Raw genomic sequence first — 24531 nt, 5'->3', positions numbered from 1 at the left:
ATCTGTGGTTTCCATTTTACTTCAATCCACTTTAAATGAACTTTGGTCCAGAGGAGACAGCAGTGTGTCTGGATCATGGTCACATATGACTACTTCTTTGCATGATAGAGCTTTAACCTGAATTTCTTGGATGGTATGATAAACTGACAATGATTTCTGGACGTGTTCCTGAGCCTGTTCAGTGATTTCAATGGCAGAAAATGGCCTATTTTTAATGTAGAGCCACCTGAGTGTCTGAAGATCTCCAGATGAGCATCCAGTATTGATTTTTGTCCTTGTCCCTTGCGCACAGAGATTTCTCCAGATTCTCAGAATCTGTTGATTTTTATCACATGCTGGAGGTGATATTCAAAGTCCTCAGAATTTTACCCTGAGGAACATTATTCTGAAAATGCTCCACTTTTTTTCTTTCTTTCTTTTTTTTTTTTTTGCTGAACCACTGCTTGTGTTTACTTCTGAGAAACCGTCTCTTTAAGATTCTCTTTTTATAACCAGCTGTTTCTTTTAGTATCAGTTACTTTTCCAGCCCGTTGTTTCGTCAGTCACAACATTTTTGAGATGTCTTCCTGCCATCAAACTCAAACTGAGTTAATAGTTTTCTTATATATATATTTGATAAGTTTTCTGTTGTGAATATAAAAAAAGGTATTTATGAGATTCTAAATCTCTGCATTCCATTTTTATTTACATTTTGCACAACAGCCCAACTTTTTTGTGATTGTTCTTGTACTTAAAGAAAAAAAGGCCTAGCTAACTCACCTTCAACACTGTTTCCATGGTGTCAGCACCATAATCTGAGCTGAATATGTGCCACTACAATGCTTAACCTGAATGAATAGGTTTCATTGACTACTCAGATACAACAATTCTCTGCACTAAAAGCTACTATCTTTTCTGCGGGTGACTGCGTCCATACCATTAAAGAAAAAGGGGTCCTAAATGACTCTCCTTTAGCAGTGTTACCATGGTGCTGGCATCTAATAGGAACCCACCATGTGCCACCACAGTGCACTCACAAATGTAACCAACAGAAAATGGGAATCATCCCAGCATGTAAGACCGGCGCTTCTCTCAGTGTGTCTGTTCTCATGGTTACATAATCACAAAAAGCCCCACGCTCGCCTGCTGCGCTCAGGCCTCACCGCCAATCACCCCGCTGCTTGTGTGTTTTGTCTGATTTCAGTGCACACACATAACACACATCAGGACTGAGGATGTCGAGGTGATACTATTCCCTCAGTGTGTTTTCCCCATTGTTTCACTGTCTCTCCTCTCTAACGAGCGCACCATGGCTACAGATGTTGGGCAATTAAAGTTACAGGAAGCTGTGTGAGAGATTATCAACAGCCACACACACACACACACACACACACACACACACACACACACACACACAGAGGGAGGGTGATCTAATGGCTGCTGGCAGCTGAGCTTCAACACGCAGCTTTGCAGCTTTTCACCCTGAGGCAGCAAACGTTCTGTTTTAGCCCCGCCCTCCATCGCACTGTATCACCTTTCAATCATTTTGATGGCCTGCCTCCTATCCTGAAGGTCATAACCTCCCATCACCTCCTCAAATATATTTTCTTTCTTGTCTACCAGAGACAGAAGTGACTTCTGTCCTAAAAGTCAAGGTCAAAAATCCAAAAAGTTGATTGATTCATTGTCTTTTCATGTAACTTATTCTGTCAATGGAAAACTGCAACAGAGACCTGTATGCCTCAAGCTGAGGTTCCTGGTGTGAGTGGTGTAATAATTGTTATTTAATAATTGTTCTAATTAAATGAATGAATAAATAATTAAACTGTTGAAAGTTGCTTCAGCAGTAAACCACTTTCATTGGCAGAACCAGAAGTTACTCTTAATATTTGGGACAAATGAATAATAACAAACAGTCAAAACAGTCCTTTTTTTTGGCAAGTTGCAACTCCTCTTTTATGTTCACCTCTTATTGGGACATTTGAGTCTGTCTGAGACACAATCAGGTCCAGTGTGGGTGGGATGGGGGAAAGGCTCACTGTCAGAGTAGCTTCCAGCATTGCTCTCAGTCTGTTTCAGGCTTTGGTCTTGATTCTGGCCACGATGGAAAATCACGATTCACACAGATATGTAGTTGTGAATGGGAGAAGGGGTTTCAAAGCTCTCAGTGGCAGATATGGATACTCCTTTGAGACAGCCATCCAGAAGAAACCCAGGTCCAGTTTGCCCCACTGCAACTTTAAAGTGCTGTCAGTGGAAACTTCCAGAAGCTGGAATTCCAGATGTGTGGGCAAAGCAACATCATTTTCAGTGGGATCCATAGAAAATGGGTCCAAATTCCACATGTGTCCTTCTCTTGGATCCTCAGGGACAGACAGAGCCACTGATCTTCACCTGAGAGAAGTTATCCAAGATGTGAGACAAAAGTGGAAACATGTTCATCCTCTTTTCCTGGGCCCTCTTAGTCCACAAAGCAAGTTTCCATTGAAAGCTTGAACTTTGTCTGCAACGAAAAACTTGTTGCTGTTTCTCCCTTGAAGTGAGATGTTCAACTGGTTCACCAGTGAAAAAATGTCACAGAGGTAGGCAAGCTTAGCTGTGAGCTTTGAGTTGGCATAATAATGTGCAAGAGATTTTTTTTCTCTGTGAGAACAGAGAATACCTCAGTTCTCAGTTTAAACAAACACTTGAGGACCTGTCGTCTTGAAAGCCATCCCACCTCACTGTGGTAGAGCAGCTGGACATGATCTGCTTCCATGTCCTCACAAAGCTTGGCGAAACATCTGGAGTTCACAGCATTATTTTTAGTTAAGTTGCTAGTGTTCACACTTACATCCATCACCTCGTGGAACTCTGGTGACATCTATTTTGCTGCAAGGCTTTCACGGTGGAGAAAACTGGGTCCATTTAGCTTCTGGTGCACGATCAAGAATCTGCCTAATGATGCCGTGATGAATGCCAGTCATTGAAGCTGCACCATCACTGCGCAACCCAGTTCTGCCAGTCCAGGTCGATCTCAGTGAAGTAGTTGTCATTCATTAGTGGTGGGTTGTGTTGGTAGTGCTCCACAAAACAGCATGTCTTCATGCAAACTGATAATGTCTAATCTTTGTCTAATCTTCTGTTCTGCTTCAAGGTTTGATGTATTTTGCATTCAGAGATGCTCTTCTGCACACCTTGGTTGTAACAAGTGCTTATTCGAGTTACTGTTGTCTTCCCATCAGCATGAAGCAGTCTGGCCATTCTCATCTGTCCTCTAGCATCAACAAGGCATTTTCACTGGATATCTTCTATTTATTTGGAACATTCTCAGTAAACCCGAGAGATGGCTTTGTGGGAAGATCCCAGTAAATATACAGATCAGCCTGTCTGGCATCAACAACCATGCTGTGTTCAAAGTCACTTACATCACCTTTCTTCCTCATTCTCATGCTCAGTTTTAAACTGCAGCACATGATGTTGACCACATCTACATGGCTGGATGTACAGATTTAATGCCATGTGATGTGATTAGATATTTGCATATATCAGCAGTTCAACTGGTGTACCTAAGACTGGTGAGTGTCTATAAGTAATCCATTTGTTTTTAAACGGTTAGTAATTGCTGAATTTACATGAACTTTTGGGTTAAATAAAATTAATCTTTTTAATCTGAAAGTCTTAATTTAGTATGAGATAGGTGTGAAATGAATTTAAGACTCTTTGTTAAATTATTATTCTTGGCTTTTGCAAAGTGTTAACCATGAATGTTATCATATATGTGCACGTGAATCAGTTCTGGGATGAGTTTTTCATCATTCTCTGTGTTTAATACGCTGCTTGATATGCAGTGCTGATCATTTGCATCTCATTTGCATTATTACAGAACGTTCAATTTGATTTGTTCTCTCAGACATTATTTCGTGATGATGTCCTCGTGCCCGTCGGAGCGTCTTGTCAGTCTGAATGAGGAGAGAAAACAAAATGAGCTAGGCAGGTTAATTAAGAGGTCTCATTTAAATTTGTACATGTCAGCAATCAGATAATCGAAGAGCATGGTTGCACATGGCTTCATTTGTTCATTTCTCTAATACCCTTTCTTCCTCATCTCTTCCTTTCTTTTTTTATTCTTCTTTATGCAACACACAGCTCAAAGTATGCGAAAAGAGAATAAAAAGAGCAGCAAGCCATTTACATTGGAGAATTTTCAACCCGGGATGGAGTTAATTAAACTATTGTTTTTACAACATTGCACATGATACCATATCATACCATACATATCACATTGCTTTATCATTGTGTCAAAGTTGTAAAATTGTTTGTGTAGCAGAACAACCTGCCCGATCCACTCCACCACATTTCCTCCAGCTTGTTTCCCTGCATTGGCCACCCTTATCTTGTCCCTTTTCTGATTTATGTTAATCCTCTTTCTATACTGTATACTCGTCTTCCTCTTTTTCAGAGGAGTTCATTAAAGCTGACATTATTACTGAGCTTACGGCTGACTTGGTTGCAACATTCAACCATAAAACCGCATGTTTATCTCCTTATCAACAAACTATTACCACCCACACTCACAGGGGCTGTTAGTGCTCCATTAGTCGTACAACCAACGACTTCACTCTTTTAATAAGTCCACATATATTCACTCAGTTTATGTGTGTTTGCTTTTGTGTGATTATATGTTTATGGTTTGTAAATATGTTGTAAACATGGCTTTGAACTTTGCATCTCATTTTTATTACCTTTAAAATCACTCACTGATTCCATGAGGTTTATGACTTTACCTGACCCGTTTCTTTCAGTCTTTCCCTGTATGTTTTCTTCCTGACTGTCTTTTTATGCAGATGTTATTTGGTGCATTTTTATTATATCTGTGTAGTCCCTGTTAACTGCTTAGCTCCTACCTTAACAATACAAGTGAAAGGTCAATTGCAAATTAGGTGAATCATTTGAACTTTTTTTACATTCCAAAGCTGTCTTACAAAGTGGTTATTAAAGAAGACACAGCATCAAAACACATACAAAATGAAAGTATAATAGAAACAACAGAAAACACCCCCAAAATTGACACAAAAATGAGACAAATACTGCCAAAATGAGACAAAGCCATTCCAGATCCAAAATGACCAAAATGAGACCTAAAAAGAGCAAAATGACCTGACACCTGACTAGGGATGGGTATCGAAAACCGGTTCTTGTTGAGAACCGGTTCCCACTGTTTCAATTCCTTGGAATTGTTTGCCATTTTTGCAATCGATTCCCTTATCGATTCCAGTCGCCCCGAATGACGTCACCGCGTTGCGGAGCATCATTTACCTGGCAGGAAACAACGCTAAAAAGTTTGGTCATACTTTACGAGAACGGATGACAACAGGGCAACTTGCAATACTTGCAAAGTAGATATTTCATTTAAGGGAGGAAACACTACGAATATGCAAAAGCATTTGCTCACAAAACACATGATAACCCCAAATGAATGTCGTGTTTTTAATTTCGCTCCGGACTCGTGAATCTCAACCCAGCAGCAGCGGTTTGCACGTCCTCTCCCGTTAATGCGGCAGGTAAATAATCAACTAACAGTGCATATTATGTTAGCGTGATCTGCCTTATTACAAAACCTGCCATTACTGTGCATTTAGGTGACCATGATGAGAGAGACAGACAGAGTCTGGCTGGCGCTCGCTGGCAGTTCTCGCTGCAGTCTACCGGTAGTGTCTCCTTTCAGGCCAGGATAGATGAATGTCACCGAGCAGTGACTAAGTTTGTGGTAAAAGGCTTGCACCGATTTTCGGTAAGTGAATGTGTTTAATTGTAGGCAGGGACATTACTGGATATTCTTGTGTAATTGCTACAGAATAATTTATGTTATACTTTGTTATTGCTACAGAAGAATATTTATTTTATTATTTTACATTTACAATTTTTTTTCCCCCGGGGACCCTGTGACACCCCATTGAAGAGCCATAGGCTGGATCTCTTAAGATCTCACTGTTGGGTTTGTAAGGCCATGTTACTCCTAAATTTATATCTTGTTCAAAGAGAAGATATAAAACAAAGTTCTAAGCTAATCGACCTTAGTGTTCTCCTTTTAAAAAAAAAAAGAATCGATAAGAGAATCGATAAAGAATCGAATCGTTAAACAGAATCTCAGTGAATATATATGTAGAGAGAGAGAGAGATCTATCTATTTATCTATCTATATATATATTAGGGGTGCAACAATATTCGTATCGATATTGAACCGTTCGATACAGTGCTTTCGGTTCGGTACGCATATGTATTGAGCAATACAAAATTTTTTATTTATTTTATCAACTTTTCTTCTGACGATGCTGTCTGTGTTGAGCGCTCAGTGGATCTGCGTTCGACTACTCCGCCTAGGCTGCACTGTCGAGTGCAGATCCACTGAGCGCAGCGCAAGCTAGCAGCTAAGCTCGTTGTAACATGGCAACTGCCTCAATGCTACCCAAAATTGAACCTCCCCCACCCTCATTCAGATCTGGCGTTTGGAACTATCTTGGTTTTCATGTGAAGCATGACCCTGATGGTAAGCGCGTCATGGACAAAAGTAAAACAGTATGTCAGATGTGCCATGCAATGCTCAATTGGTGGGAACTAGTGCGTTAGCACAGTTAGCTTGTTAACGTGTTGACGCCGTCCAGCCCCACGCACGGGGCGATCCGCAGTAAGTCATTAACGGAGATTTGCCGCGTTATGGCATTAATGTCATTTTAACAAGATTAACGCTGACAGCACTAGTGGGAACACAACGAATATGACTGTACATTTACACCGACATCATCCTAGTGCAAAGACAAGTGGAAGCAGACAAAAACAACAAGCACGCATGCTACAATTTAGACAGCCGTTAGCACATGATTCTCCTTATGGGGACCTGATATGTTTAATATGCTGCTGAGAATATAGCCCAGAAGAAGCGTATAGTATAGCTTTTATTTTGGAAAGAGCCATTTCTCTGTAATAAACTCTCTTTTTCAAAGATGAGCGATTTCTCGATCAGATAGATTTATTTTTTTATTATTATTTTGTTATTTCAGCAACATTAAATTTAAAAACTGTACTTTTGAGTTAAAATATATATTTATAATTTTAATAAATGACAAATTAAAAAGGCATGAACATTTTTTTTGTATCGAAAAAATATTGAACCGTGACACCAAAGTATGGAACCGAACCGAACCATGAATTTTATATACATATGTATATATATAATTTTATATAAATAAATAATTGAGTTGAACTGAAAGGTTAAAGGCAAAATGACCGAAATGGGCAACAGGAGATCAAAAATGACTAAAATCAGTTATAAAATGGGTGCAATCAAACATGAAATTACCCCACATTTTGCAAATTTCAAAACTGAGTTAAAATTGGCAAAAGACATACAAAAAAATGAAAAAAATAACATTAAACAATTAATATAATTGTGAGACTGAAGCAGAATAACTCCATAAAGAGCAGCCAAAATGACAAAATATTGATCTTAACTGAGCATAATGAGCACAAACACATGCAATTTGGCAAAATGGGAGATTTAGAGAAATTAGAGGAAAATTAGAGAAAATTAGTATAATGGGAAAAATGAGAACAAAATCAGACATAAACCTCACAAATTACAAATAACAGGCATAGAATTACAAAATTGCCATAAAATAATAAGAAAATGAGACAAAACTAGATGTCAAGGAAGCACAAATCACCAAATTGAGAAATAAAACCACCTAAACATAATTTGAAATCCCATATGATCATAAAGACATTAAAAAATGGAGATATCAAACAAGCAGAAAGATGGAAAACAAGACAGAGAAAGAAAATTTGATGAGAAATGATATATAAAATGATATGATAACCATCTAGAACTTTAGAGGTCTTCTTACTTTGACCAAATGCCAGCAAAATGTACATATTTTAACTGAGAATCTGGAAGGAATTATCATAGAAGGCATTATATAGAGAAAGACAGGGGACCAAAGGTAGAGCCTTGGGGAACACCATGAATAAATCTGATATGTGTCTGATATGTCACAATCCTAGTCTAATTGCTTAACTTTGTTGTTTTGGATTTGTGTTAGAAGCATTTCCATTTTCTCTAAATAGGAGAAAATTCTATTGAAAGAGCTGGATGTTAACATAACTAAGACCCTAACATAGGATGATAGATGGTGACCTGAGTAATGTTAATAGATTAACATTACCCATTATTCCTAGGTTGTCATTACTTCTTAAATTGAAAAATTAGTATTTGTATCCACTTTCTACCTCAATAAACCTCTTGAATTAAACTGCAAGGTTTTAAAATGTATTTTATTTAACATAATAATTCCTTATACCTTCTGAAGGCGAAATCACCCCCAAGGTACTGTTGGAGGGTTGTGAATCGCCTTTTATTAGACCAACAGATAAGGTCCCTCTGGGTACAGAGGAGGATTAAGTCCCCAGCAGAAATGTACTTTTCTGTGTAAACAGCAGCTGTGCAGATGTTATAAAAATCATAAATCTTAAACACTTTAATTCAACAGAAAAATACACAAAGCACCAAAATAGTTGTTAGCGTAAAAGTAAATAGACGTCTTTTCCTTTTTATCTCCCGTCTCAGCTGAGTTCGAAGGATTTTTCCCAGTGGGTAGAGCTGACATTTACATCCTGCAGCTAGACTTTTCCCTCCCCTCCCTCCTTCCCTTGTTTAATTTCACTTCAGTCCATCTCAGCTTTATTGCCTTGATAAATCCCAGACTGTCAGACAGGTGGCCTGCAGGTGAGGAGCATGTGAGCAGCTGCACAAATCCAGCAGCATAGCTTCAAATCTGCTCGTACACGCCATCTCCAGTCGCTTTGTATTATTCACACTTCAGTCCTTTTCTTTGTTTCTCATACTCCTCTCTGTTGTGTTTTGTCTTTACCTCCTTTCATTCTCTCTTTCCTCTTGTCATTTCATTCCTCTCCTTTCTTTCTTGTCATCTTCTATTAAGGTTTGTCTCATTTTTTCCCTCCTTTGTTTCTCCCTGACTTCTTCTGATTCTTCTCTTCCCACATGTATCTCCTGTTTCAAAACCTCTTACCTGATAAGAGTTCTTACCAGGTTTGTGTGGGTGTATGCAGACCTTCTGACTGCCACATCTGATTTGTCGCACTTCTGAAGCCTCTCCCCTCCAAAGAAATAAAATCACAAATAAGAACACAAGTAGAAGTAGAAGATGACTTTCACAGCAGTATTATCACAATGGAGCAACTGTTAGAACTATTATTAATAATATATATAAAATTAATTTGATAAATAAATAAAATTGAATTGATACTGATAATGTTTTCTTTTGTGTTTTTTTTCTTTTGAAGTTTAGTTTCAGCTTTAGATGATACAAAATAAAATTGTCGTGATTTCCATCAGCACCAGGGGCAGCCATGTTTATATAACAGAGATTAACCAAGATTGTAGCCGTACTAAAATTTTCTTTTCAATCTTCTGCTTTGTATAGCTGAAAAATATCTGTTCACTTAGTATTTCACTCAGTATTTTATTTGCAAACCTATGCCAAACCAACAATGCAAAAAAATTAGTGCTGTCAGCATTAATCTCGTTAAAATGACGTTAACGCCATAACCGCATTACCCGGCAAATCTCTGGCAGATCGCCCCCTGCATGGGGCTGCACGGTGCTGCACGGTACTAATGCATTAACGAGCTAACCGCACTAACGCGTTGATGCCATCTAGCCCCAAGCACAGGGCGATCCGCGCTAACGGAGATTTTCTGTGTTAATGTTATGGTGTTAATGTCATTTTAACGAGATTAACGCTGTCAGCACTAAAAAAAATATACAATAAAATGTTACATTTAGCAATTTAATACCACAAAGACCGAAATGGTCCTTCTCCAGTTCAGCTCCAACTTTATTTCAGTTCAGTTCATTTTTATTTCAAACATATACATTCACCAACATCTCACAATATCATTCCTTGCAGTTGTTTGAAAAGGAGTAGGCAGAAGTGTATACTTATTTAGCCTTACCCCCTTAGGTTTACATCTTAATCATTTCCCCATCATCTAAATTTGAACAACAAAAACTTATACAATGGTTTCAGCTTAAAACATAACATTACAAAAAATATTTTCTCATATTCAACAAAAACTATATTTAGATTTACTCATTTGCAAAAGAAAATAAACATCACTTTGACTGCTGTCTTGGGTTAATTGCATTTTCTTTATTCTTATACTTATTTAATATTTCTTTTTTTTACTTTTATTTTAAACTGGTTTATATCACTACTGACCTTTATTTCTTCTTTTAACTCATTCCAGAATTTAACTCCTGCTATTGAAATAGACATCCTTTTCAAAGATGTTCTTACTCTTTGTAATTTTAAATTCCACTTCCCTCTAAAATTATACCTCCCTTCTCTCTCTAAGAACCATTTACTTATTTGGATTGGGAGCATTCCCTTCTTTGCCTTATATATTATTTGCACTGTTTTAAACTTCACCAGATCCTGGAATTTTATAGCTTGTGTCTTAATAAAGAGCACGTTTGTGTGAGCCCTACACCCCTCCTGATTTATTAATCTAATAGCCCTTTTCTGCATTATGATTATAGTCTGAATATTACTTTTATATGTATTTCCCCAAACCTCTACACAATAACTCATGTGTGGTAACAGTAAAGCACAGTATAGCATATACAATGTTTTCCTATCCAGAAATTGTTTTGCTTTCCTTAAGACAGCAATGCCCCGTGCTAACTTTCCCCTCACTTGCGTGATGTGTGATTTCCAAAAGGCCTTATGATCAATGATCACACCAAGAAAATTCATAAATAAGAAAAATTAAATTAAAACCCCATTAATCAGACACCCCCCTAGGTTGCCATGCTGGTTTCTTGGAGCCAGAAGTGACCATCTTTAACCATACCCCTAACTTTAAGCACCAATATTATCTAAATGGTTGAATTATACCCACATTTTAAACTTCCTTTGTCTCACCAGGACAGATCTTTTTTTCTTTGGTCTTTCATTAGTAACTGCACATCTTGGGACGCGTAGCTGGGGTCAGGATAATCTTCGACCTCACCGATTAGCCAGTCCTCATCTACTGTTCCCCACTCATGAGCAGCAGGAAAGCAAATGAGGAACATGAGCTGAACAAGAAGCAGAGGCTGCCAGACTGGAAACAGGGCAGTGGCCCGAAGTGTTGGTGTGCCTAACTATTGCCTGTGAGATTGTTGTGTGCTGAAAATAATAGGGACAGCTTTTTTTTGGCCGTCAGACCTTCAGTTTGACTCCAATTATTTTTGTCCGCTGTTTATCTGAAAGTGTTGAAGAGTCTCCGAGAAAGGCTGTGAAAGTTATACTATACTGTGCATAACTACAACTTCGTCCCAGAGGGCTCGGTCTCTCACTCTGTTTGGATAAGAGTATACAATAAATACTGAACAGATAACTGATTCAGACTGAGAGGATAGCTGTACTTTAAAAGGTTGAGTATTTGTGCTGCTTACATTTAGCCAAAAAAAAGCCTCAGAGTTGTTCTGTCAGTTCTGCTCAGTGTTGACAAAATCCCCCAAATGTTAAACATGCTTTTGTATTTTCTGGCCTCCACTCGTACATAGATACTCAGCCTCTCAGTCTGAGGCTCACTCTGATGCTTTCTCTCTCTCTCTGTCTCCATTTAGCTGCACATCACCATTCGCTGATTTATTCATCTCTCTTTTTTTAAGATTCTCTGTCACATGCAGCACCTCTATTTTTGTCCTCGTCCCAGAGAGCGTGAGCAGAAAAAGCATAAAGTATAAATGCGCATCACTGTACTGAGTGTTTGGCAGTAACAAGCCTTCAGATGCTTCACGTAATTCACAATCAATCACTGGAAGGCTTTAGTTTCTTAATGAAATTAAGTGTTTTCCCCTCAAATTATACATGATTATCATCTTCAGCTGCATTTTGAATGGGACTCAGAGGAATTTGGAGTAAATCAATGCTAAACTTTAACACAGTTCATCTTTCTTTAAGACTGCACTGACGCACGGACTTGGTAACCACTGGTCACTAGGTGCATACATGTGTATTCCCAGGCTGGTGGCTGGTGAGTGGTTGTTGAATGTTGCCAGCTGTGGGTAGATGTAATAGGTTTCAAACAGTTATGCAGTGCTGTAGTGAAAACCTCCCTGTGGCTGCTTTGATCCCTGTCAGACACAATTTTCATGGAAGATGTCAACAATCTGAAAATACTCAGCAAAACTTAAAGTGCAACAAACTACAAATAGTAGTTTGTTGCACCTTTAGAAACAAGGAGTAGCAAGGCATAACTTTTACTTCGAAGGCAAAAGGTCTTCTCTTCTGGAGCAATCACAAGGAGGGCTTTGGTGCATTACCCTCTCTGAAACCTCCAGAATCCTGGACGAGACCCCATTTGTTACTGCGCAACATGTAGTCTCTGTATTTTCATTGTAAATTCTTTCAGAAGAAAAGTTTGAAATACTTGCTGTGATGGGAATAAATGTGTGGTTTTTCAAGTGTTCTTTGACTAATATTTGGGAAAAACACTGTGGCACTGTGATACCCATTTTCCTACTAGCGTTAATCAGGAGAACTAGGCTTGAAAAGGTTTTGGCTCCAGCTATAGAAATCTGTCTATGTTCTTCACACAGAACAACAGAAGCAGGAGGTGCTAATGATAAACAGCTGCTTGAATCTCACTAACCACACAGGCAAAGTATATTTTTAACAGTCAGGCTCATTTTCAACAGTTGATTTTTGCTGAAATGGGTTTTGGTGCTTGGGTGAGAAAGATATAAGAGGCTAGTGTGTGCCAGAGAGCAGCTTGTCTCTCCATCTGTAATCATCAGTGTGACACTAATCCTCACACTGTGTGTCGAGCAGAGAATCTCAGTCCCAAAAACTGAAGAATATGAGCCACGGGCTCTCATTTGGCCCATCCAATCAGGCAGTGATTTATACATGAATAAGACTGGACCACAGCTGAACTGAAGATGATGTTCAGGTGATTGCTTCTTAGGGTATTAAGCAACGTGTGGTTTATTTCATTTCTGTTTGTGTTTTTGTAACTCGGCTCTCATTTTTGCATTGTCAGTCAGTGTGGGTGGTGGGCATTGCTTATATATACATTATTCATTGTTTTTTTTTTCTGTCATATAAGCTGTCACCAATAACAAACAACAACAACAATTAAAACAAACAAATAATGGCACAAAACCAGAAACAAATACACAACTAAAAGTTTTACTATTGATTTTCATGACTTGATAAATCTGTGGTTTGTTTCCCTCGCAGCCCTGTGATTTACCACCCTTGTTGCTCCAGAATTACTAGTGGATTTGCTTGGAAGTGTTTGTTCTGTTTGACACTTCTGCATACTAACTTTGTGCAGATTTGTATCTGTCTTCCGAGCAACAGTTGTCAAAAACTGATGCTTTGACTTCATCTGATGCCATCAGCAGGTTGCATTTTTTTAGTCCTATCTTTTGTGGGCAAATACTAGGAAAACAAATAATGAGAAATTTCATGTTTGATTTCACATCTTCAAATATTTCTTCTCTCTGCAGAAACCAAAACTTTTCACCAATCGTCACATCCTGCTAAGCCAAGACATTTTTTATGTTTTTAGCCTCTAAGAAAAGTAAATCATTAAAGGCCATGGGTTGGGTTAAAACTAATTGTTTTTGTCAGGTTAAAGTTGCAGTTATAGGTTTGGCGAAGAAAGATGAAGCGTGAATGGTGGAGACCAAATCAAATCTTAAAAAAAAAACAAAGGTTTTCTTTTTTTAAATTGAAAATTATCTCTTCAAATACAAATGTACATTATTTCCTTTCCTAATTCCCTTTTTTTTTTTTTTTTGGAAGACTGCATGCCCAAAAATCTATAATTAAAAACGGGATAGATTTTACAATAATTGTTATAACTTATAACTACAGCAACTCACAACTTCCAGCACCCCCCGTGTGCGGCAGCCTGTTACAGCAGCTCTGCTCATTCTGAGTTTCTTTCTTTCTTATCTTTTTCTTCTCGTAATTTTTTATAACTAACGTATTAGTAATTAGACTCTGCAACCATGTTCTAACAAATTTCCCACGTGTTCTTTCCTTAATTGATTCCAAACAAATGACTGTTAAAAAATAATAATAATAATCCCGCCACCCTTTTTTCCTGCAGGATAGCTGGCATTCAGTGAACATCACAAATATCTAACAAACTATAAGATCTATGAAAGAAGGTTATTTATTCAGTGACATGTAAATGTCACAGATAATTTCTTTAATTTCACCTGCAGCTTTATTCTGACATTTAGACAATGGTGGCATTTGGATTCACTGATACTGAGTGGGTGACTGAAATGTTAATTATATTCAAGCTAAGCTGTTCTTCAGTTTGTGAGGAAAACATTTCAGTTACAAATGAAAATTAGAAAAAATTGTAATTATTAGCTACGTAGTGTTTTCCATATCCAAACATTATGTTACTGACAGATTTCCAGCCACACAGTGATATCTCTGCAGTTCTTAATGTTATATATCAAAGTTTAATGAAGTGCTGGGATTTTGTACAAAAGCTGCCGGCTGCTGTTTCAGTTTTCACCAATTTGGGAATATATTTCTTTGTCTTGTTGGTTTAATTCCCCTACTTAGCTTATTTTTGTGTGTTGCCCATTTCTCTCTGTTTTAAATCATTCTTTCAGGTTTCAGGCTCTTTTCAACATAGAAATGACTCAGCAGTTTTAGTAATTGCATACTCACTTCAGGAATTTCTGATTAGCATTCACATCATGGTCATGACTTTCTTTGCCCGACTTCAGTTACTATTGGCCATTGAAAGGCTTTCTTTAAAATTCTACTCCATGTCAACATGATAAGTCACAACATTGCTGCAGTTTGACTTTGTGCCACGGCCCATTATCTTTGCTAGAAGAAGCCAGGAAATACATGGATGTACATGTGTAGCAGCAGCAAGACCCAGATAGGTTGTGGCATTCAAAGTGATTACTGATTGCAATTACAAAGTGGGCCACAAAGCCATCCCCCACACCATTACACCAAAAGCAGTAAGCCTGGATTATTGATACCAGTCAGGCTGGGACCAGATATTGGCTGCTGATTCTGGCCAATGTCTACACCGTCCACAGATGTGCAAAATTATCAGACCTGGCTTAATTTTTTTCATCTTTAACTGTTTTGGTGTTTTTCTTTCATGCCCATTGCAACCCATATCTCTGTTCTCAGCTGACAGCAGAGGAACTAAAGTATTTGTGTTGGTGTTGCCCAATCAACTCGACGCACTTGTGGTGTGTTGTGAAGAGTGAAAAATGTGGTCCCACATTGCTGACTGATTGGATGCTTGAATTATCAGGTGAACATGTGTGTCAGCACTCCCTCCTTCCTCAAATTACACAAAAGCTGGAATCACATTTAATCCAAACCACCATATTGTCCTTAACATACCAAATGAAAAGCAGTTTCTGAGTACATTTTCTGAGCGAAAACGAAGTGAACCAAAGTGCAAAACTCAAAGATTTCAACAGGATTCCTACCAGTTTCCTAGTTTCCTGACAAATATCTGAAAGTGCATTTCTACAGCCTTCTGATGAACACTTTAAAAAACACAGCTCTTTAAAACGGGAGCATTACCAGCTCAGTAAGTAGATGCAAGCTTGAAAAAGCTGCCAATCTCTAAAATCCCAAGGATTTCCAAGCTGTATTGCAAAGGAAAAACATACATTTGTATTTAATGGGGGTTGTATGTGTTAAGGCGGAGAACGTTTGTGATTATTTCTGTTATTTCAGAGCACATATTTCCCATTTTAAGCACTGCCAGCTGGAAGATTATATCACAAGGACATACAATACCTGGCATTTTGACTGACAGCTGGTTGATTAGATTAGGTGGCTTCATGGCGGCTCATAATGCCCCAGAGGATGAACTCCGAGCAGTGTTTTAAATATTTTATCTTTTGCATTGTCTTTATTCTCTGATTTGTCTTAATAATTTAAATGCTGAAGGTGTGGGAGCAGCTTTGGAAAGGCTCGGGTGGAATGTTTTTAGGTTATGTTCGCCAGTTTTGTTGTTGTATACCAGAAACATAAAACATCAAGTGACTTTCTGACAGTGTGTTTCATGAGTTTGTTCACAGTTTGGGGTTTTTGGCCTGTTTCCCTGTCATCAGCACTTCCTGCTCTTGTTATTTTAGCTGAAATGTAATTCATGGTTCTCCTGGCATGCTGTCTTCAGGGTCTCCTTTCTGATTAAATTTACAGAACCTTGTGCAGCTCAGCTCTTTCCCTGATGCATTTCTTATGTAGGTCACCAAAGATCAATGCAGATTCGAATTTACCAACTTTTAGTACAGAGCGGATGTCGTGTTTAATATTCTACCTTTTGATTTTTGCCATTCTTAAGGGTCAGAGAGATCACCTTCTTCCTCAGGGTGACATTCGACAGTGCACACTGCTGACCATTTTTAACATCTATAGAAATCTACAGAAAGCATACCGCCAGATATTTGTCTTTAAAACATTTAAATTTACCGATTCTTGAAAAGGTACCAAGACGATGAGGTTAATTTTCTCTTTCGGCTTAAGCCTAACTACTAGAAGACTGAGCTTTCTGAAAGTTTTTCTAGTAATAGGAATATTTCATTTACATTTATATGATGATAAAACAGCATTTAGCTGAAATGTGTTCCTCATAACTAATTGTTCTCTGAGGACAAATCATGTTTATTAGAAGGGTTCATGGTTTCTAAAATATTCCTGCTTTGGTCAAATAGGAAGACCACATTTTTGAACTGTTGATTCGATGGACTGACACATGCATAGTCCCAGCATTCATGGTTTTACAGAAGAAGCACACTAATGACTGTAGTGCTCCAATATGTCTGTATGCATGAAGTGACAGTAAAACAACTGCTGGACTGCCTGTGATGAAATTTAGTTCTGATTTTGTTTCCAGAGGATTGAAAGCTTAGCGCTGATATTGATAGTTGTCTTGATCAATTGTTCTGACTTTGGTTCTTTATATTCATAGTTTCCAGAAGATTAACCATTCTCAATCAATAAAATTGATTCATGTTTGTGGCTGTAATGTGACAAAATGTGGGAAAGTTCAAGGGAGCCGAATACTTTTGCAAGCCGCTGTAGGTTTCCTGTTGTGGTCATGATTTTTGTTTTTATTGAAACAACACTACTATTGAATGGACCGTTGTGAAATCTGGATCAGGCATTCATTGTACCCAGAGGATTCAATTTCACAAGTTTTGTAATTCTCTGACTCCTACAGCTAGATCAAAATTCTGACTGGTCACTCAAAACCACTGGAACAAATTCATGGTGTCCAGGGGAAGCATCCTAATGATACTGCTACTCCGTATGTTTCACCACTCTGAGGCTGGCATTTTGTGCTTAGCCCGACAGTTAAATTTAGTTTTAACTGTCAGATTAAATGTAGTTTAATTTAGTTTACAAATGTAAAGTGCAGAGATCCTTTACATGTCCCAGGACATGTATTCTAAACTTTGTTTCCCCATCAGGTTTCTAGGAGTCACTAAGATCTTTGGTCTTTGGTTCAGAAACATGTTGTAACATATGCATTAATTGTAAGAACTTTGCCTGTTCTCAAGTGTTGACTTTATTACTTGATGTATTGTAACATAGTCCAGACATTCATGATTCCTAGACTACTAACCTCATTGGCATTGGTTGTCCATTATTTTCTATAGTGGTCGATATTCTTGTTTTTTTCTGAAACATCTACCAGATGGGTGGTCAGCAGTATTTAGATCAGAAATTCATGGTTTCCATGAATTCTGTTAACCTGTATAACACTTACAGTCTCTCTATAGTGCTGCTGTGAGGTCAAAGGTTTGACTCACGTACTTGGGCTCAAAATGTAATCCTCATTCCCCAATGCAGTTAGCAGTGTTTATTTTTGGGTCCTAATTTAAGTTTACTGAAACACTGACGTTAAGTGGACTCCTTTGATGGATGACATTCCTCAAATCTTTACAACAGAGACAGAGACAGGTGTACTGGCAACCTGTCCACTTATTTTCGGTGATTGTTGTGTCTGAGTGCTTGACATTTTGTTTAAATAGGATTTAATATTTAAAAGTACTTCATACTTTTTATGTTTTAGTCCAACATTAAAGAAAAGAGTCTGTGTTTCTTGTCTTAGATCTTCAATCTCTTTCATCTCTGTCGTCAGACTGCTTTGCTGGACTGATGTGGATTGAAGTGGACATCTGGCCTTATGTCCAGCGGCCTGATTGTGACTTCACAGTGATGCGATCCCATCAAATCCTCCCTAATGAGCAGCACTCTAAAGGCTCAGTGATTGATTCTCAGTTGAAACTGGGGTGGGGAAAAAGGGGAATTAGAAACACTCCCTTGTGCTCTGTTTCTGTTTTCTGACCACATAACTGGGACGCTCCTTGCCATCTTTTTCTCTGACCTTAGCTGTGACTCAGACCGTGTCATTTCCTGCTCGGCAGCAAAGAGAAATGGTGTGACTTCCTGTGTTAAAGTGTCACAGGCTTCAGGGTGTCTCCTTTGTCTAAATCTTTTCTCTTTTCATTTGATGGGAGTTGTGAGCTTGTTGTGACTCTTGTAACTTTTGTTTTTATTGCAGTTTTTTAAAGCTATGTCACAGCAGAAAGGGATGCTTTTGAAAAAAAAGGAAAGCAGAAACACCCACAAGGAAACTCCCTCACTTTTAACAAGAGTTTTGACTTAGTATGTTAGTCCAAAAAAACCCTGGCACTTTTAGGAGTTCTTAAAAGGTGGTGACGACTTCTGCCTCTGTATGGACTATTTTGCATTGAAAACCTTTTTTGGTGGAGGAGTTTCTATGCTGGCACCTGATGACAAATCACACCAGCATTTTTCAACTTCAATATATTGTTAATGCATCCCATGAATTTCAACATTTTTGAAGATGCACAAACCTTCTGTCACATAAGCAATTAACCCTTTAACTCCAACTATGAGTTCAAACCCATTTCATATTTACAGTTCCTTTTTTTGCAGGTAGACTTTATTAGACAGTCGTCTAGTCTATGTCCAATATTCAGCCATATTTCCCCCATGTTTTGCTCTGTCTGCCGTTGAGGCTATTTGCAATACCCTCAAGGTGTTTTTTACGGTAAGGAAAAGAGCATATAATATCAAGGTAGAGGAAAGTAAGGGTGCTGAGCGTACGCTCAGCTCATCACAAAAAGTAGATACTCAGCACTCACAGCACCTTCTACCAAATGCAAAAAATAGATAGGTGTTAAAACTCTTTATATACTATTTATATACTATTGTCAGTTATCTCAGAACTATGTGAAGTTTAATTTTTTCTTCAGCTCAAGCCTAGCATCGTGGTCAAATGACATAGGCTATCACAATAGTAAGGAAATTAAATATAGTTCAGTATATATAGGTTAAATCTCTTTCCTGTGCAATATTGATATTATGTTTAAATAAAGCCACTGAATCAAAAGAGCTTCCATTTCATATTAACGGGATTTTAATATTTTTGTTGCTCTGCTGGTGTGCAGTGGTGCATGCTTTATTTCTTAATAATTAGTCCTTATGAGGTATCTGGCAAGTCTACTGCCTGTTGTTATAAATTAGCTTATTATTAACTCCCCTGGTTGAAAAGTGCTGAAATGATTGAGTCATAACCAGCTCAGATGCAGTAAATTAAAACTATCTTGTTCTAGAAATCAATAGAAACCTTAGTTTTTTTGCTTTATCGCATTTAGTCATCAGCATTTAAATCATCGATATGATCTGTGCTTATTTGATCTGAATATGTATGAGGCATAATGCTTAGTCATTTGGCATTATACCCTGTTTTTAACCACTGACATGAGGGCTGTATGTAGGGATAATGGGGCTGTTATTTAGGGGATTGATTAACAACTGAATGAGAAGTTCAGTCACCCAGGTAATTAGTCATTAAGCCAAAGAGTTGTCAAGTTCAGCTAGAGCTGTCCCACTATTTAGGAACAGCAGATTACTAATGGTGAAATATATCTCCCGGAGGGAACTGTGGGCTAGTTAAACAGAGAGGTAAAAGTGACAGAAAGGGAGTTACTGCAGTTTGGCTCATTGATTTGCGCCCATTACCAAAAGGCCAGAGGTTCAGACAACAGCAGTGAAGGTTAAAAAAAAAAGTATTTTGCATTAAAAAAGAAAAAGAAAAGAAAAGAAAACTCCAATTCTCAAATTTACAGCTTATTCACAGGTAACAATGCAGATAAATGTTATTTTGTATTCACTGTTACCTCTGGGAGATATGACATCTGCTGATGTTATTTGTTACTGTGTAATTTTTTATTTTTTATCTTTATCTTGTTGTTATTAAATGTGCTATATAAATAAAGTAATCATTACAAATAAATTGCTATAGAACAAAATAAGACATAGTTATAGTCATGCACAAGATACTTTAACTCTTTCACTTGGGGCAGAAACCCCTCGCCAATTTGGAGCGAGTATTCCACCCTTTTCTGGCTGACAGCCTCATATGTGGCAGTGGTAGTTCCCATAGTTAAAACCATATATAACTGTCGGACAATCTGAAGTCTGCAAACAGTAACAGGGCACACAGTCTTATACCAAAAACAGAGCTAAAGACACACACCTTTGACATATAAATGCAAAAACACATTTTTTCAAAAGGTCAATTTTCTGTGACCTATAATGCCATTTACATGTAGACAAAAGGGCAAAATGCACAGAAAAGCCCAGACAGCAGAGGTATCTTGGTCAGATTTCCCAAATCACCTCAGAGTCCCATGACATTATAAAGACTTACAACACCAAGCCTCGGGCTCCAAAATATAGTGATATCCTTTATGCATCCTTTGGCCAGCCGGGTCTGGCTCCTGGACTGTTTGACATCTCTGATATATAAGAACTTTAGAAGTTACTTGCAGGGATGAGTGAGTAACATTGGCATTATTTAAAAACTGCATGATTATCCAGAGTACCAAAGGATTTGCTCCTATCACCTTCACGCTCAGCTCCACTCGGCTGCTTTGCTCTGTAAAACATTCAAACTGCAATACTGCCTTATCCCAGGAATCCAGGCTTATGGTGCTCAGACAGACAGAGTCAGGAGAGCTTTATTAACCCTTGTTTCTCTTTGGGTCACTGAGTTTTATGTAAACACCCCCAAGAACCCCTGTATGAATGAACTGGTTGGTTTACAGCATACGTTGCTTCTGGAACAGATGCATCCACTTGAAGTTTTCCCTTTCTTTGATTTGACCCAGCTTGTACAAATAAATGAGGGGCAGTCATCCGCAGAGAGATTCAGAAGATCTGAAGCATCTGTTGAATGTCAATGAAGCAGTTTGACAAAAATTAAATGAAATCAAAGTGTTTGACTACGTGCAGCCAATATAGAATGATAGAGACAGAGAGAGTGTTAAATTTGGAGTTTAGTCAGGAGTGATAGATTCACAATGTAAACAGCTGTACAAGGTGTAAGGAGAAGATTAGGAGGAGAAACACATTAAGGGGATTTGCTCTGTTTCTGTCAGAGCTGGCAAGAAAACAAAGGACAAATTACAGTGAGAAGAGGCGTGCAGCCGTCAAACTATTTAGATTATATTAAAGGCACCTTGCTTAGCGAAAACGCGGACACTGGCATTTAAGTGTTTGAAGGAGTGCATTTACAGCCTGTCATTTAAAATAAATGGAACCTGTCCTTAAGCCATAAACACTCTTTGAGACATTTCTTTCCAAGACGCAAATGGCAACAAAAGCTCAGACGCCACGGTTTTGTTCAGGATTTGAAATACTCTAAAAGAGTTGTGCTTAACTGCAATCTGTAGCCAGAGTGGGTGTTAATAATTTTAAAGTTTGATATTTTTATGGATTGGAAATGTATTTGCTAAATATATTTAGAACAAAGACTTTAGTTTTGAAAATGTGGCAGTATGAAGAGGTTGAATGCTATTTATGGAAGTTAATACTTTATGAGTCTTTTCACCAGTCTTTTGGTGTCACCTGCTCCGATGCAGCAGAGTGATAAAAATCTCCATCGTTTTGTTGCACAGATTGCAGTTTTTTAAAAATGATTTTGTATTTATATTCAGTTCAATTCAGTTTTATTTGTAGACTGCCAAATCACAGCAACAGAAGCCTCAAGAAGCGTTATATTGTTTTGTACTCCTGCCCATCACTAGTACCTCCAACCATAACCACTGCAGAACTGTCAGAGTATTTCTGTAGGTCCTGTGATCTGGACTTGTACTGAAAGTCTGCGCTGTGTGAGGTCAGCTAGTATATTCATAACATTTCTCTTAGTCTTAAGCTTTCAGTGCAGCTTTTATTTATAAAAGTTAATTGTGAATCAATATTAGTGAGTCCTTTTAACAATTGAAAATTATGTGGCAAAAAAAGTGATTATTAGAGCCTGATATCCATTTGTTGTTTCTTAATTTTTATCATGATTTTGATGTTGTGATATTCTTAAAGTGCACAATGAAAGCCATGATTTCTTAATTTTTTAAATAAAATTTATTACTCTTCAGATTTCAGGTCAGCCTCAGTTTCCTCAAGATCAGCAGCTCCTCGATCATGATCCTGTAGAACTAGCTAACATTATTATCTTTGCTTTGGCATCCCCAAAGAATACAAAGAGTAATTTCTAAGGAAAAAAACTCCCCCTGCTTCTTAGAAATGCTCTTTAAAATCACTAATATTCAGAAATATGCCGCGCTTTACTGTTCCACTCTTGGAAAGCCTTCAAACAACCTTAAAAGACATTGGACTGAGGTCTGGGAATCAGGAAAACATGGATGGTTTGTCACAACAATAAAGAAGTTTAAAGTTGACATGTTTCATGAGAAGCAGCCTTTTGAAATCATCCCCTTGTGCAGATGCAAGATTTATGTCTGCAGTCACAGAGAAAAGGCAGAAACAGACGCGTCTTGATAGTGTTTGTACTCTGACTGTAACGTGGCTCCAGAGGTGAAGAGTCTAAACTGAAACAAATTAGTTTCTTGCTTCTGGAGGCAAATCTCAGCAGGCATGCGATGCATAGAGAAGGCTTCTCTTCTGTCTGTGTTCAGTAACAAACAAAGTATTTTAGGACTATATGTGGCTTTGAGAGAGGCATTAATTAAAGCAGTCATGTAAACTTTGGTCACCAGGCATGAGGCTTTAAATATGATATTTTTGGAAGTGAATGCATCACATTTACCGAGAGAAGCCAGAGGTCCGGCATCAGTTGAAGCTACACTTCACTTATTAGTCTTTTAAGCCTGTGCTTTGATCCATTTTTTTCCACATCAGCTCTTTTTAATTTTAAACCTTACACAGGAGGTTTGGCACCGGAAAGCTTTAATTTACATTTTAAAGGCTGACCTTTATGTTGTGCTGTTGAAGTTCTGTGTTACAACCAAAATTAGCTGTGATGTGACTAAATGAGAAGAAAGCTATAAAATAACTAGAAACTAACAGGTTTGGCCTTTGCTCTTATTTTACTTAGCATCTTTTTAAAATCTGTATCAGGATGTGATATTATTTATTCGGTGGTTGACATCGGATATGAATTATAGAAGTCCGAATTCAGTTTCATTTTAGGATATTTTAGGGTTTTAGGGCTTCTTCCTGAAATTTTGACACAACACAAAAACTGGCCAAAGAATCCCAGCTATTCTAAATAACAGCCAAGCAAAGGTTCAGTCAAGAACAACAATCTGTCTTACTGTCTAATATTATTATCTGTCAGTTATCCTCACTGCTTGCGAAATCTCTCAATACTAGAGTCCTTAATATATTGTCCAATGTAAGGTTTATACCGCAGCAGCCCAAAGTAACAGTATTGGCAATTACCAAAATCATTTTTTATGTTTCTGTAATGGTTAATCCACCATTAGTCAATTCAGTTCTGTTCAGTTCATTTCAGTTTTATTTATATAGTGCTAAATAGGTAAGGTAAAGATCCTTCAATAACACAGAGAAAACCATGATTGTTGGCTAGCTGATGTTGTCATGTTAACTTTGAACTCCTCCCTCTCATCCCAGTACGGTCCCTTCTGGCTAAAAAAACACCCAAACCACTAACCTTGAAGCTTCGAAATGTCAAAGTTCATGGCTGACATCTACCATATTTTTCGGACCATAAGGCGCACCAGATTACAAGGCGCATTAAGCGAAACAAAATCAGATAAGTCAAACTTTTACTCAAATCATTGTTTTTGTAAAACATTCATTAATGTTGAATTCTCTCGCAGCTGCTCTATTCCCATGTTGTTGCAGTATATGAATAACTAACCTCGTATTGTGGATGGATTATCTCAGTTGTTCTCCTGACTGAAGGTTGGTCTGTTTACAGCATCCTGCCATGCGATCGCATTTGTCCCTAACCATCGGGAACCCTCACGTTAACTTTTATCGAGTGGAAAAAAGTTCACTGTTTGTTATGCTAACGTAGCTGTGTTGCTAGCGATTACATAGCACATCGTTATATACCAGCTAGTCCAACTTCAATAACCCTAGAAACGTCACTGCTGTTTAGTTTTCTGTCTTCATTTATGTTGGA

At 37.9% G+C, this 24531-nt stretch overlaps 1 protein-coding gene across 2 annotated transcripts in view; it reads left to right on the top strand.

The window, feature by feature from the left end:
* The window catches only part of npy2rl (neuropeptide Y receptor Y2, like), a 70972-nt gene that overhangs the window by 9162 nt on the left and 37279 nt on the right, over positions 1–24531 (top strand). The window contains exon 1 of one of the 2 annotated variants that reach the window (XM_039605255.1): positions 5696–5752. The exons of the other annotated variant lie outside the window; for it this stretch is intronic. The gene's annotated coding sequence lies outside the window, so the exon portion shown is untranslated. Of the gene's footprint in view, positions 1–5695; positions 5753–24531 lie in introns of those variants that run through there. 2 annotated transcript variants of the gene reach the window in all.

The sequence above is a fragment of the Oreochromis aureus genome, linkage group 3, assembly GCF_013358895.1.
Source record: "Oreochromis aureus strain Israel breed Guangdong linkage group 3, ZZ_aureus, whole genome shotgun sequence".
NCBI classification, from domain to species: domain Eukaryota; kingdom Metazoa; phylum Chordata; class Actinopteri; order Cichliformes; family Cichlidae; genus Oreochromis; species Oreochromis aureus.
This window is presented reverse-complemented; position numbering and strand designations above follow the sequence as displayed.